This window comes from Lygodium microphyllum, unplaced genomic scaffold, assembly GCF_053477565.2.
Source record: "Lygodium microphyllum isolate KBCC unplaced genomic scaffold, Lygodium_microphyllum_v1.1.10 scaffold_38, whole genome shotgun sequence".
NCBI lineage: Eukaryota > Viridiplantae > Streptophyta > Polypodiopsida > Schizaeales > Lygodiaceae > Lygodium > Lygodium microphyllum.
The window spans coordinates 1,609,363-1,621,426 of NW_028229521.1; the positions used below are offsets into that span (position 1 = coordinate 1,609,363).

Genomic DNA, 12,064 nt, shown 5'->3' on the forward strand with positions numbered 1-12,064 from the left:
TTCTGCTCAAGCTGGACTCCAAAAGCTGAAGCATCTCCTCTAACACTCACATAAGCTGATCGCGCAGCCATATCATCAACAAGCTTCTTCATACCTCCCTTACCGAAGTTCGTGTCAAGAGGAGCGCCAGTCTCTGTCAGCCATATCTTCCCATCTTGTCCCCAGAACACTACGTTCTTCTTACGTGCTTCCTGAAAAGCATCACAATCTCTGCAGTGTTGGTGCTCTGTACTATCACACCAAATACATCGTCTCCCTTTTCTCTGACCAGCTGGAAAAGCAGTTGCTGGAGCAGGCGCTACAGCAGGTACTGACATAAGTTGCTCCTTTAACTTACCAACTTCAGCTTTGACTGCTTCAATCGTCAAATCCGCCAAGCCTTTAATAACATCATCTACAGATAAGGACACTGGAGCAGCAGGAACTGGTGGATTCACAGCAGGAGGAGTAGGCTTAGGCAAAGAAGTTGCAGCAGGGGTAGAAGAAGAAGTCTCCAAGGATTTTTCAGGAACTGATCCTGTATTACGATGCAATCTTACTCTCCTGCGCTGCTTCTTAACAAGAGCATTCACAGCATCAATGACATGTCTCCACTCGGTCTTTAAACCTGAATCAGTAGCTTGATCTTCCAAAAGATCATCCAACTTTTCCTGTAAATCAGCATCTACAGCTTGTAAAAATAACTCCACTTTCTGCATCTCCAAAGCTTGCTGTTCAGTCCCATCCAACTGATCATAACGGCTTTCAAACTCTCGCAGAAGAGCGGTAACAGAAAGTCCCTTATTAGGCATAGAAACCCATGCTAAAAAATTCCTGCGATTCATAAGACCTGTATCCTCCAGGAAATATTCATCTTTTAATGCCTTCTTAAATTCAGCCCAACCTGCATGTGCTTCTTGAATTTCTGCAATTCGACCTTCAAGAGCGCGCACCACGATCCGCAAGAAGTAGCGGCTTCAAACATCTTGAGAAACCCCAAAAAACTTCATCTTTTCTTCATACAAATGTAGGTAAGTTGACACTTGCTGGCCATTAAACTGCTTCATCTCCTGTTGGACAGCTTTCAAGGCATCCATAGCATCACTGTCTCGTTTTGCATGAGCTTGCTGCTGCATATACATGGTAAATGACTGAAACAGGTTCTTTATGACATTATCATCTGTCATCTCTTCTTGCGAGTCTCCCATCTTGCTGAAAAAAAATGACGCAGCACTTTCACGTCGGGTTCACCAGAAATGTCGTAGAGTTCACGCAAGGGCTGCAGAACACGGGGTTCAAGATACAACAAGAAATGAGGCTAACAAGAAAAACTCAAATATTTGATACCAAAGTTCACTATATTCCTTGTCAAATGAGTTACAAGAAGTTCATATTCAGAATAATTTGAAGTTTCTCATAAACTGTTCACATTCAGGTTTTTGAAGACAGTTATGACTTTGGTACGTAGGCTTGAGGAGACTTGAAGAGTTCTACTGGAAGAATTCTACTGGGCAGTAATCCCTATGAACAAATTTTCAGAAATCCTTTCAATGCCAATACAATGAAGTTCTGTGGGCATCCTGATGCTTCCTCCTCATCTCCTCCACGATATTGACATCTTGCAAAATTATTTCTTCACACTCATCAAGTTCCAACTCTGTCATTTCAGGCTCAGGCCTAGAAGGTAAGATTCCCTCCAATGCACGGCACTGTTCTGGGGTAAGAGAACCAGATTCAGGAAAATCTACAGAGAAATGAATATAAAGCTTTCCCTTCATAAAAGGATCCTTGTTTCCTGTGTTGTGAACATCAAAATGGAGGAATCTTTATAACCAACCTCACACACAGTAGGGATAAACACAGTTAACTTTCCTGTATTCTCGTCTAGTTCATAATGTGTTGCATTTCTTGGGAAAAGCCCCTTTGACAATCCATACTTCTACAATAACTCTGGCAGTGGTGTCTGCATTTTTCCACGTAATCTGTTGTACAACCATTTTGCACCTTCTTCAACACTATTTGAAAGTGAGTTAGCATCGTCTTCGAAGGATGAGAACTCCTACTTGGCGCACCTGGGAATAAGCATCTGCCGATGAGTATTGAAATGGAGGCTGACCATCAGTTTTGGAAGATGTCAGCTTACAAAACTGGAGTTTCTTAAATGTGAACAGTGTTGCTGTTGATCATGAGAAGCATGTCCCTGTGAGGAATGATCCGGGATGTCATCTATTTGCGCCTGGGGAGGAAGAAGCCGCTGGCTTTGGTGAGGAGATTGTCCATCGCTAATGCACAAGCCTCTGCTTCTCCAGAAGGACAATCGTTCACCTCTCTGTCTCTTTTGAGTTAACTGAAAGGAACGAATGCAAACCACCTGCTTCCCAGCAGCAGTTTTAAATCTGAGCTTAATCTGCCCTTTATCCTCTGTCTTCCTGTGTATTCTTTGCAGCGCACTCCCAATTGCTTTTTTACTCTAGCTTGATCCCCTCCTGTACAGTATTCCCCTTTTTCGCAATTCAGCCGCAATCCCTTCTGATAACTGCTTTTTCCTTTTTATTCTCAGAATGTCAATCTTTTTGTTTAATCAGTGAGTGAAGGTCGCTTGAAGATCATGGCTCCACTGTCTGGGATGTCCGAATTTGAGTCCTGTTTTGATGAGCGCAGAACGATCTTTGAGGAGGGAGACGAAACCAGTGAGGAAGAAATCCGAGACATCAAAGTTTTGATTAACTTGAGATCCTGAACCACAGAGAAGAGCTTATTGATAGTCTCCGCCCTTTGTCCTTCGTCCTTGTCATCGAAGTTTTGTTGCAGACTTTCTCGATAATCACTGATTGGCCTTTCCTTCTTCTGTCTTTCTTCAGATCAATCCGTCTACTCCCATCCCTTCTGTTCCTTGGTGGCCTGTTCTGGTCGTAGACGTCAACGACGGCCACCATTAAAGTCCTTAGGTCGATGTACCTCTCCAAGACTCTGTTTTCTTTGAATTGGATATATTGCCCGCCATTTTTTTCTGCTAGCCTCCATCTTTTTCTCCGTGTAATGAAAAGCAGGATTGTTGAATATAGCTTCCCCCAATAAGTTGAGCACTTTTCGCCTCCCCTTTTGCTCAAACAATGGCCCTTCTTTTATCTTGTTCCGCTTTCTCCACTCTGAATTTAGCTCTCTCAGCTTTCTGAGCAGCCACCTGTTTTGCTTCAATAACAGCTGTAAACTCTTTACCAAAAGTAAGGTTAATAATTGAAACATCATCAAGTGCAATATTGAAATTTGCAGCCCGCTGGGTAAGAATTTTTCTTATCTCTCTGCTAACAGCCTCACGCTATGTTATGAGCTGGTTGCATTATACTGTGCTACAACTGCCTTCAAGGTCTCATAAATTATGGACGGTAAAACTCTTTCATTGTAATTGGTACCCAAGGTCTCTGACATCAAAGATAATCGGTCTGTCGACCCAAGGAATCATCAAATGGATTCCTTCGGGATAAACCTTCTCTTTGATTCCATAATTCCTTGCACTTTTCTTAGAGATCATCATTGAAATTATCAGCTTGATAATATCCTTTGGCATCAGTTTTTCATCTTTTTCTAACACACACACATCATGCATCCAAACAAAATCGAACACATGCACTAAGGGAATATATACATTAGATGCGGATTATCGAAATGCATCACACACACAATGAATCACACGCAGAAAATAACACAAATGCACAACAAAAGAAATGGAGGTGTATACGACTCGGATGCGCAGCAACACGACACCATAGAGCTCAATCATTCTAGGAGCTCCGCCTTCGGACAAGATAGATAGCCATTGGAAGCTCTCGATCTCAGCTTCGCTCTAATACCACTGGTGCACATATCGGATGCTGTATGCTCGCGTAGTGAGCACTGGAAGGTCCCCAAGAACAAAAGAACTCTACTTTTTGCACAAAACTCAAGGTAGAAAGCATGCACGAAATGAACAAGAGACCAATTGGGTGCAATCTCCCCCCATGCCTTGTGTGAGCGCTCCACAAAGCATGTATTTTATGTATTAATCATCTTCAAGCTCAAATAATAGCCCAAATTACAAAATAGCACGCTTTTGGCTTTTGAGTTTGCTTTAGCACAAAATAGAAATAAAGCTAATGGGTGGGCGCCCAAAGAGTCAGGCATACCCAATACAATGTCCAAATACAAATATCATAATCGTGCGCCCATGCACATACAAAATAATAAATAAATATCCAACGCCTTAATAAATAGGCGCGACAAAATATAGGCGCCATGCCTAAGGTATGCGCCCATCAAAATATAAGTGATAACTCGAATACATGCTATCCGCCAATGCTTTCCTCTGCCACTGCTGCTATCTCTACACATCAACTGAAGCATTCACAATCGTTAGTAAAATAATACAATTAAACTGACAAAAGTGAATACCTAGCAGTCTTCAGCTATATAAATAAATCAACTGGTTAGAAATCAATCCTAACCTTAATTTATCACGAGTGCGCACTCTAAACTCATAAACGTTTATTGATTTAATATGTATTTTGCGGAATCACCCGCTATGGAATCACCCATGTACACACTAAATTAATGAAACACCCGAAAAGGATAGGCGTCCCCATCAACTTCTCGCACAAATAATCCACTTTGTGTATGAGCCCCGGTCAACAAAGTTTACGGAATCCACCGTAAAACCTCACGGAATCCACTGTGAAATATGCCTCCTGGCATCAATTAGCATCTAGGGCAAAGAGTAGGGGTGCTAGAGGACATCCTTGCCTAATGGATTTGAATAAGGGGAAAGGTTATGATATTTCTCCATTAATGGCTACCTTAACAGTGGCATTACCAAAAAGGGTGCTTACATATCTAATGAATTTTGGAGGATAAAACACCAGTCCAGACGATCGTATGGTTTATCAAATTCTATTTTAAAGAACATGAAATCCTAGTTATTTTGTTGGGCATATTCAAGTCCTTCCCACAGCCCAATGATGGAGTCCAATATGTACATGCCCTTAATGAACCCCTTCTATTATTTTCTTAACCAATGGTCTAGATGGGGGCTGATTCTTCTTGCCATAGCTTTGGCAAAGATCTTGTATGCCGAGGTCAAGCAAGTTTTTGGTCTCCAATTGGATAGCTCATCTTTGGGATCCGTCTTGTGGATTAATTTAATATTACACCTTGATTGATTCCAATAGCTAGGGCCCTAAATCTTATAGATTATTTCAAAACTTGGAGGAGTGACTTGACCAGGATCTCTTGGAATTCCTTATAGAATTCGTTTGGCAGTCCATCAAGTCTTGGACTCTTACCTTTAGAGAGTCCTTTTATTGTGTCCACAATCTCATGTTCTTGAAGTTCATGCTCCATTATTTGTGCTAGAGTAGCAGGGATGACTTTAGGTCTTATCCTAGCTATTTTAGCTCTGGCCAGCAACACCTCTTGAGGCTGGGAGGCGGGAGGGGAGAAGATGTCTACATAAAATTCTCTAGTTGTTTCCAGATTTTCTTCATTGCTTCCAGCATGGGACCCATGTTTCTTTCTCAGGAGGGGAATGCAATCCTTCTCTTTTTTCTTTCTCAAATTATTAAACATCTCTTTGGATGGTCTATCCAATCTTCTTGCCCACCACATCCTAGTATATAGTTTTATACTCTAAGCTTCCTCCTCCTCCATATTTCTTAACTCTTTTTTTATTGATAACCACTCTTCTTGCCCTTGGTAGTCTCTCAAGTTAATTTTCTGTTCTAGATCGTCTAGGTTTTGGTAGAGAGATCTTCTTTTCTCTTTTATACTAGCCAATCTATCCTTTTTAGTTTGTCTTAGTAGATCCTAAGAGTCACTAATTCCCCTAGAACAAGCTTGAGCTCGGTGGGAGGTGAGTCTAAATGCCTCTTTCTAGATACATTGAATGCCCTGCCTAACCTGATTCAATTTAAATAGTCTCGAGTGTATATGGAACCATCGTGCCCTAGTTACATTCAAATTATTGGATAGTGAGGTCACCACAGGGAAGTGATCTAACAAAACAAGATCCTTTGCTGACCTACAGCTTACATTTACAAATGAATAAAGAAAACCTGCAGAAATGTAGACTCGATCCAATCTAGCTTTCCTTAGGCTTGCCCTTTTTGGTTACTGGGCCAAGTAAAGCCAATGTCTGTGCTGATGTCTACCAGTCTATGGAATGTTTTGCACTCTTCCTAAGCCTTTTTTTTTTTGTCTAGCAACCACCAAGCCTTTTTGCATGTACCTGTCAGCTGCATCTTCCACCATATTAAAATCACCTAGGACTATCAGAGGACGATGTGTCATCATTAGATATCTCCATATTACAGTCCTTTCATGAGCATTACACAATGCATAAATTGATGTGATCACAAATTTTTCTTCATCATTGACAAATAGTGAGATCCACATGTTAATATGGTCAATTTCAACTTTTGTCACCAGATCTTTTAATTTTCCATTAATTCCTATTGTTGTTCCACGACTTCTTTGAGTGTGGTTAGTAACATGTCAAAAAAAGTCATTTCTAATTATTTGGAGATTGCTCTTCAAGTTAACACCTGTCGTTTTGATTTCCTACAAACATATTACATCTGGTGAGGACTGGTTATCCTTTAACCATTTCTTGATGACCCTTGCCCTATTCTAATCAGTAAGACTGTAATGAAGGAGACCTAATTGTCCTAACTAAGGAGAAGGAGAGAGAGAAGGACTACAGGAGAAGAGGGAGAGGAGAGAGAAAGGAAAGAAGAAGAGAGAGAAAGAGGGAAAAAGGAAGAAGAAGAAGAAGAAGCCATGAAAGCTTGAGAAGGTGAAAAGAGAGTTTCTTGATAATTTTTGTGATGCCTCAAAATACCCTTTTACACCTTATATACCATCAGTGTGACTGGTATGTTCCCATGCCATGTTCCCGTGATCCCCGTTCATTACAAACCATCCCGTCTCATCAAGTTTTTGTTCTAAAATACAAGGGATGTAGTCATGGACTGGAAGGGTGTGATGTAGGAAATTAGCCATAACTTTGTGTGAGAAACTCCGAATGGGACAGTTGAGGTGTCTTTACGGAGCCCATGAGATATACTTTCAGCCCATGTGGGTGGGGCGGGGCTGCAATCAGGTCAGGACCAAAACTATTACAAAAATATAGAGGGCTGTCCAGGAATTACTAGTGTGTTGTCTAAGATGGTATGGCTAGAGAAAAACAACCATAACTTCCACTAGGGAACTCCGATCAGGGCAAATAAGGTGTTGGCACAGAGTCCTCGAGGTGTACTTTTAGTCCATGTATGGAGGATGGGACTGAAAATGGACCAGGACCAAAACTCGTGCAAAACAAGTGGCTGTTCAGATGCAAACTGCAGCCCAAAACAGGTGTCATGGTTAAGTTCCAGCCAATACGGCCTCCTTGAGGTGTGGAAATTCATCCAAAATAGATGTTGGGCGCCAAGAGGCTTCCTCTATTGGTAGACCTTGCTATTTGATCAGGTATTCATGTATGGAACGGGTGCAGAGTTGCTTTTCACGTTGCCCAATGACCGCTTCAGGAATATACTGGATAAGGCCCTCCTCATCTATGGGTGCTAGCTCCTCTACATGATCTTTGGGAGTGCCAATGAAAGGTTTCAATTGGCTCACATGGAAGACATCATGGATCTTAGTAGTGGGAGGGAGCTAGAGACGGTAAGCCAAGTCCCCGACCTTCTTAATGATTTTGTAGGGCCCATAGTAAGGGTGTGCCAACTTGTTGCAAGAACCGTCCTTTAGTGTAGCATAATGGGACTTGGGGACCTTGAGGAGTACCAATTCACCCTCTTGAAAGTCAAGGGGTCTTCTTTTTGCATCAACATGGAGCTTCATGTGCTCTTGAGCCCTTTTGAGGTTTACCTTGCATTGTTGAAGTAAAGCTTGCATGCGGTCCAACTCTTCTTTTTCAAGGGGGTTGAGCTTTTCATTGAAGATCACGGTAGGAAGGGACACCCGATAACCATACAATGCTTCAAAGGGAGAGACTCCAATGCTCGAATGAGTGGAGCTGTTGTAAGAAAATTCAGCCAAGTGCAGCCATATATCCCAAGAATTCTGCACGTCATGACAAAAATGTCGCAAATAGGTTTCAAGCCACTTATTGACTCTCTCGGTCTGCCCATCCATTTGGGGATGATAGGCTGTAGACAGAGCCAATTTGGTCCCCATGGAGCTGAAAATTGTCTGCCAAAATTGACTCATAAATTTAGTGTCCCGGTCATGTACTATGACATGGGGTAAGCCATGCAACTTAAAAACACGCTCCATAAACTGAGTGCCAACTTGAGATGCTATAAACTGGGATTTTGTAGGGATAAAATGGGCTGCTTTAGTGAGTCGATCAACTACCACATATATGCTATCCCAACCCTTCTTGGTTGTAGGTAAACCAGTGATGAAATCCATGGTAATGTGGGTCCATATTCCTTCGGGGATAGGTAAGGGCTGCAACAATCCACCTGGTTTAAGAGTGCTATGTTTATTTTGTTGACAAGGCACACATCTAGACACAAAGCCTTTAACATCCCGCCATAGGCCTTTCCAAAGGAAGCTTTTTGAAACTCGATCATATGTTTTGAAGACCCTTAAGTGCCTAGCAATCGGTGAAAAATGCATCTCTTCAAGGATCCTTTGGGTGAAAGGAGAGGCATAAGGGGAAGAGCTAGGCTCTATGAATCCCATTTCAGTGAGCTCCTTGACTTGCTTTGCTACTTCCTCTCTTTCACATTTAGAGAGTCGATATGGGGGTTTATTGATGGGCTTGGCATGGGGCTCCAAGTCAATCGGGTGATCCACCGATCTTTGAGGGGGAAGGGTAGTGGGGGGTTGAAATAGGTCCTCATATTTAGGCAAAAGCGCTTTTAGTGCTGCATTTTGCTTCCCCAAGGTGTGTTGGTCATCGTTATCCTTATGCAAGTGCAAGACAAAGATTTGGGAGCGTTTCTTGAATTCCTTTTTGAGTTGTCTTGATGTTATAAGGTGAAAATCTATAATTTCTTTGATTCCCTCCAAGTGTACAAGCTGCCCATGCATTACAAACTCCATATACAGCTGAGAGAAGTCCATAGAGATTTTTCCCAACTGTTGAAGCCAATCACATCCCAAAACAACATCCACGGGGCCCATATCAAGGGTAATTAAGTCCACCTTTGCTGTGTAATTTTCGGCCAGCATAAGAGACACTTGTGTGCATACATGGGAACTCACTTCGTCATTTCCATTGGCCACTTGAACCTGAAGAGGTTGCTGTAATTCAGTGGGAACACATTGCAAACGGCCAATAGTCAATTTATTCACAAAACTGTGCGTGCTACCACTATCTATGAGGCCGTATACACTCTTGCCATCAATGCTACCATGTACTCATAGGGTGTTCGGGATCCTAGAGCCGGTCCATGCATCCATGGAGATTGAGCAAGCTAATATAGTGGTGAATGAGGGGTGCCAAGGGCCATTCCCAAGCATGTCATCAATGGGGCAGCCACCACCGGGGTCAAAAGGGAACCCATTCGGTGAGTCATAAAACTAATCGGTATCAAGATCCTCTTCATATTCAACATTTTCAGCAAGTGTCATCATGGGAGAGTTGTCATGCAAGTCCTCTTCTAACTTGTCACTATCTTCTAGCACATACATGCTATTAAACTTGACAATGGCATTCTTAAAGGGGCATTTGGATGCATGATCAATCATGTACTTATCCCCGCATTTAAAGCACAAGAAAAAAAAAAAAAATAAAATTTTTTTTTTTTTTTTTTTTTTTTTTTTTTTTTTTTTTCTGAAGCCATTCCTTGTCTTATTTTTGACCGTTAGGACTAAAGCCATTCCTTGTCTTATTTTCAGCATACTTTGGGTCACTTTTTGAGGGTGGTGCTGTTCCAAAATTGCCATATTTCCTTTCAGCATTAAAAGTGGGGTAAGTAGGGATTTTGGGGCTGCCAATCCCTGCATTGTTGCTGCGATAATTATTGGCATATGGGGGTTGCCTGATAGGGTATCTTTGCTGTCCTACAATGGGCTGCATGCCCTCATTGCGACGGTATTTCTGACCATAGCGTTCAGCCAATTCTATGGCTGCAAACAGGGTGGCTGGATTTTGAGCCATTACGTCAACTGAGAGATGTGCATCTAGCCCATAAATGTATTTATGCAATTTGGCCTCATCACTGACTGCCTCAACATACATGGATAGGCTCATAAATTGGTTGGTCTACTCCCTCACGGTGAGATTTTGCTAATCAAACTGATACCATTGCCTAGCCAAGCATTCTTTTTCCACCGGGGAGACAAAAACTTGGATCATATGCATCTTGAACTCTTCCCAATCATGAAACTGCTGATTTTCTCTTTGAACAAATCTCCACCATGTGTGGGAAAAACCTTCTAAATGAAGGGAGGAAAAAATAATCTTTGCCTCATCGGTACGGGGGTAGATGAGAAAATAGGCTTCTAATTTAGAGGTCCATTCCTCTAGTTCAGCTGGGGATGAGGACTGCCCATTGAATTTAGTAAACACAATCTTGTCACGCAGCTCATTTGGGCCTTGCTGCCCATGAATGCCATGTGCTACATGCTGCCCATACATGCCTTGATGTCCAATCCCCGGCTGTCCAAAATTTCCATGGGGGCCATGCTGCCCTTGCATTACATGAGGACCGAATTGCCCATTAGGATCTTACTATCCAAAATGTCCATGCTGCCCATTACCATATGCATGCTGCCCATTGCCATATGCATGCTACCCATTGCTATATGCATGCTGCTCATTGCCATGTGCATGCTACCCATGTACTCCATGCATTCCATGCTGCCCAAGATTTGCATTGGAGCCATTCCCCTGAGTGTGCAAATAGCTTCCGTTGTTACGGGGGAGTTGAGTTGCCACCAAGGATGGGCTTGAAGGATTCATAATGGGGGAGGGAAGGAGGGGCTCATCATGTCGGGTGGAAGGCTCACCCGTCTCATAAGTGCTATGGGGAATGCCATGGGTACCACAAAGACCTTGTGGGCTACGCCTGGTCTCCAAGGGGGGAGGGCGGTTAGCCTCACGGGGAGGGACATACTCCTTGGGTCGATCCGAGGGAGGGGCAATGGCGGGGATGAGGGCGCCCATGCGCTCTATGAGTAAGTCCATCTTGGCCATCATCTTGGAATGACGGTGATCCTGGTGGGTTTCCATCTCCCTGTGGCGTTGCTCCATCTCTCGATGTCGTTCAGCATGACGGGTCTCATGTTTGCATAAGGTTTGGTTGAGCATAGATAAGCGGTCCATCTCAGGGGCACCCTCTTCAAACATGTCTTCATGATCCTCCTAGGCTGAGCTAGGATCGTTCATTGAGGCACATGTTCCCTTATTTCACGCTGAAAGTCCTCCTGGGCCTTTGCTTTACCCTTGTGGCCTGCCATCCCAAGTGCAGTCCACCAGACCCCTTGTTACAGAAATGACAATATCTTGAGCTAGAAAGCTCCGATCACTAAACTTTTTGATTCAAATGAAATCCCTCGATCCCCTCTACGAGGATATGTAAAAATATCTCTGACAATAAATGATCAGAGCTTTGCTGTAATCACTTTTGTGGGCTGACTGTGTAGGACTGCTGTCTATTCCACAGTACCTCTGGGCGCAAAACCGAGTGTATCTCCCAAACCGTAGGGCGGAATGGGGAGATTTTTAGTCCAGATCGAAGGAGAGGATGCCCTCTTCGAAACAAGCTATAGAGCCCACACTCACTCACACAAGAAGGCTTTGCTGTAATCAACTTTTGTGGGTTGACTATGTAGGACTGCTGCCTGTCCCACAGTACCTCTGAGCACAAAACTGAGTGTATCTCCCAAACCGTAAGGCAGAATGGGGAGGTTTTTAGTTCATATTGAAGGGGAGGATGCCCTCTTTGAAACAAGCTATAGAGCCTGCACTCAATCACACAATAAGGCTTTGCTATAATCAACTTTTGTGGGCTGACTGTGTAGGACTGACTGTCTGCAATACCTTGCAAAGACTCCCTCAAGGAGTATACCTTATCCCAATGGTGAGGGTCTTATCCCAAAC

At 43.0% G+C, this 12,064-nt stretch overlaps 1 pseudogene; it reads right to left on the minus strand.

Annotated features, from left to right (window-relative positions):
- Window positions 1–1,753: 1,753 nt before the first annotated feature.
- LOC148009139 (prohibitin-1, mitochondrial pseudogene) lies at window positions 1,754–3,547 on the minus strand (annotated as a pseudogene).
- Between the last annotated feature and the right edge of the window lie 8,517 nt (window positions 3,548–12,064).